The sequence below is a fragment of the Lepidothrix coronata genome, unplaced genomic scaffold, assembly GCF_001604755.1.
Source record: "Lepidothrix coronata isolate B3197 unplaced genomic scaffold, Lepidothrix_coronata-1.0 Scaffold4, whole genome shotgun sequence".
Taxonomy (NCBI): domain Eukaryota; kingdom Metazoa; phylum Chordata; class Aves; order Passeriformes; family Pipridae; genus Lepidothrix; species Lepidothrix coronata.
In genome coordinates this window covers 10070880-10075333 of record NW_016690184.1, presented here as the reverse complement: position 1 = coordinate 10075333, position 4454 = coordinate 10070880, and positions in this window count along the sequence as shown.

The window sequence follows — 4454 nt, the reverse complement described above, 5'->3', positions numbered from 1 at the left end:
AGCATCAGATTCCTACCAATATAATGAAATTATAGTGTGAAACTTCAAGGTGAAGTTTAAGACTGAAAGTGCAGGCCACTGACTTTTAAATCCACACTGAAAATCAGAACTGGGTATAAATCAGGATTATAAATCTCATATTGAAGAGGGACTATCAGCAATGTGTCAAAGATGATCGACACCCTAGGTATAGAGTCAAAGTAGCTCAGATGTTAGCCTCAGAGTTAAATTACTCTTTTCCAAAATCTAACACTTCCAGTACATGGCAGTAACGGTAAAAAAACCCAAAACCACACAAACCCCAGGAATCATTGTGGGATGCGTAGGCAGCACAGGGAAGGGACTGCATCTTTTGTGTCCAGTAGCAATTGTACCCAGAGCCCTGCAACTAATCTGGTATCAGCAATTTATGTTCCCAAGAAGCTGTGAGAAAAGACAGAATTAAGTGGAATAGTCAGCAATATTCTATTTATAGTATGGATTAAGTTTTCAAATAAACAAGTTCAAAGTGCCTGTGTCTTTTGGAAAGTTTATTGGAGGAAGGAAGAATGTAATCTTATAAGAAAAATAATGGAAAAATATGGTACTCAAACACTTTGATAGGTAGGATTTTTCTCTAGTCACTCAAGCTTTAGGAAAAGCATAACAGAGGACTGCAGCTATATATTGGAAAAGTCCAAGTACACAAAAGAAATAATAAGAATGAGCCTGGAGTTAGTTTACTAGCTGTTGTTTATCAAGCTGTTTACCTAACTCTTAGCTTGCTCACAGACCAAAAGACAGCTCATTATTTGCTAGTCCCAGCAAACTGCAATGGAGGGGGCACAGGTTTTCTCACTTCCCAGGATGTTTCTATCATTGTTGTTGGCTCAGTTTTTCCTTCCGCTGACATGTCCCCAGGAAGAACCCTGCCTAGATATCCCCAAAACACCCATGTACTGTACTTAATAGCCAATATTAATGCCAGTTGTTCCATCACCTGCATCTCCCACCAGTCACTTGATGCATTCTATTAGTCACTCATATTCCTTTTCTCTATCTGTATTTTAACTAGCAGCAAATGTGACACTGATCTGTTGTTAATTAAGCCCAGCAAAGGAAATCACATCAGTAACTTATATCACAATGGCTGGTTTCTATCTGTGTGGGTACCACACACCCATGCACAGTCAGTGTAATCGTTCTGTGGTCTATTGCCTGTCAGGCACTTGGTTCCTTAATTGCCTCACATGCACAGACAGCGTGTCCTCACACTCCAAATGCTACCAGCATCATTAGTTCCTTTCACACTTCATTTATCCATGCATGGCATTCAGAGATTTCACAATCTGCATATCCTCCTTTTAAGACATCACAGAGCTCCTCTGCAGACCTTTGAGGGACTAACAAGCAAGATGTCTCTAGTTTATTAATTAGTTGCTTATCAGCCATGTTCCACAGCTCTCTACCAGTTCAGCTGCTCAGCTACAGTAATTAGACAACCCACTTTTCAGTCTTTTATAGCATTGCCTCAGAGAGAAAGTTTCGCTGTTCTTGAGACTGTGGTACTTTCTGGCAATTATTAGACATCTCCTGAATGACTAATAGAGAAATCCTACTTTCTGTATTATTCACTGCAGCCTCACAGCTCCCCATTCTATGTTTTGTCTCATGCACTCTGCTGTCAATATGTGCCATCACTGGCACTTGAGCATCCAGATGTTATCTGAAAGCTTCTTTATTTGCATTATTCAGATAAACAGTCAAAAAGCATGTATTCACACTCCCTCAGAATCAGACTGCAAGTAAAGTGGGTAGTGTTAGTTCTTATGCTGTAATCTTTCTCAAATGGGAACAAAATCAAGCCAACAAACATATGCCGTCTGCTTCATGCAATGAAAGGCTTGCTTGTATGTCTGAACTCAGGATTTTTATTAGCTACCAATAGTTCATGCAGTCATAGTACCTGATATGCAAAATTTTATAGAATATGAAACAGCCTTTTCTTTTTCAGTTTGCCAATCAGTCATAATTATCATCGTGCATTGAGTACAACTGGAGGGACTTACCCCTGCAGACAGCCATGGTCTGTATCAGTCACTGCCACTGTATCCCAGAGCAAAAGTGGGCTAATCCTGTAAGACAGGGTGACTTGTTTTTCTTCATGCCATCAGTAAGGCATTGCAGAAGTATATGATGATTATATTATATTCTCCATAGTAGAGAAATACAAAACAAATCTCCTTATCTATTACTGTAAGAGAACTTCAACTTCGTTTGTTCAAGGAGACTTGAAGTACTTCATCATGATGTTGCTTTTCTGACACGCAACTTGCAGAATTGCCCCTCGTGTTGCCTTATGCACAGACATACAGATGAAAACAGCATGTTCTGGGCAGTTTATGCATTTAATTAGACAATTGTGAACATGAAGTTTGGATTTTTTTTCGATGTGAATGTAAGGGGGAAAATGAACAGGGAACGTCAGCTCTCCACAGAGCTTCCATAATTCAGTGAAGAAAGCTTTACAGACGTCAGTCAGAAATAGTGCCAAAGTGTGCCACATATGTGTTCAAAGTATTCTATATGAATTAAACTGTTCCACGAGAAACCACTGACTTCACTTGTCTTCACTTCTTAGTTTGGTAGAGTGATGGACACTTGTGAGATTATTCTGCCTTTTTTGTTTGTTTGTTTGTTTTCTGGGGTTGTTTTTGAGCATAAGAAAGAGATGGCTGCACAGATTACTTCACTTAAAATTTCCCTTAAACAAGATGCCTATGGAGAGTTTCTTTCATCATATTATACTTTCTATCACCTACAGTAAGGAGCAGCTCCTTTACATTCCTCAGCTCACACTCGAGATCCTACGCAGTGTTTTCAGATTAACAGGTAACAAATGAAATAGACACAAAACTTCAGTGAATACTACCTGAATGCTGTGAGAAGTCTTATTACACAGTGAAGACAAATCAGACATTTAGGCAGGCTGAAATCTCAGACCCAATCAATGTACTGAGACTGGCCTAAAGCCATGCAGGCTTCAAGCATGTGTGAATAGATAAACTTGAGTCCTCCCATAGGCAAATTATTTTGCATGCCTGGTGGCACATACTTTTTGCCCAAAAGCTGACTTTCAAGCCCCGTGAGTTTTCAGATCATGTAACCACTCACTTGCAAGTACTCTACATACTCATTCACACTCTTACATAGAGTAGCAACTCTGTAAATCTCAGAACCCAAGCTGTAGGTGCTCAAAGCTTGTGTGTCTTACACCACACCTGAGGATACAGGTGTGGAGCCAAAGGTCCTCACGGTCCAAGTGCTGATGCTCAACTAAGTGAAAGATTTTCTGATCGGATTTTCTGATTTTTTCCTTCTCAAGGACTTGGTGGGAAGCTCCTTAAGCACTACATGTTCCAACCTCTGCCCTAGCATTTGCAAAACAAAAATTAAGGCAAAGTGACAAATAACAGTAGCTGCCTACAAGAGTCCTAAGTAAAATCAGTAGCCGTGGTGGAACAGCCACATCAGCACTCCTGCAAAAAGCCAGTCCTGAGGCTATCAGCTGAAAGCAGATGTCTTTGAGCTACCCTACACTTAAACCCCCTCTTCAATCACTCATTCAGTGATGTGTTTGCTTAGATAGATGATGAGTAAATTTTCTGCTACCACCTAAGCTAGTTATTAGTGAGCACTGTTAACATACCTCTTAAAATGAACTGCAAGAAACAACCCCCAACGAATATAGAACATCTTGCAATTACTTCAGTTATATCTGCTTCTTCTTATGTTTCAGCTGTAGAATTCCATACCTGCTCCCCAGCCCTTAGTCCCTGGAGTCAATACTATCAGGACAAATGGTTCATGTTCAAATCCTCAGCACTTAGGAAGATATATAATAGGCTTATAGCAAGTAATTGAATGGTTAAACACAAGGAACTAAGCTTCTGCCAGCTACTGTCAGCAGATGCTATGACAGCAAGAGACAGAGCTCCCTTGGAAAACTTCTCCATAAAATGGAATGAACTCTGTCAAAAGCTTTAGATCACTGTAAACCTCCTTGCTTTTCCTCTTGAGATGCGACGCATATTGCTCTGACCACATGCAGTATAAGCAGACAGCTATTTAGAAACTTATATGAAATAAAATTTCAAAGCAAAACACTCCAGCAATCCTCTGTGTGCCTTTCAGCAGTCGGTGGGAGGCTGCAAGACTAAGGCTGACAGGTGTCAGACGTACTGTGTAATGCCTGGCTGAGGAGTGCTCATATGCTCTAGCAGTAAAAAGCCTCATGAAGCAGTGCAGGAAGGCTGAGATCCAGAAGGCAGTTGCCTTCCTTTTCTTTGCCTGTCTTTTCTCAGTGTAGTGGGTTGACCCTGGTTGGGTGCCAGGTACCTAAGGCCACTCTCTCAGTCCCCTCTGCAACCGGACAGAGGAGAAAAAAACCAACAGTGAAGGATCCATGAGTTAAG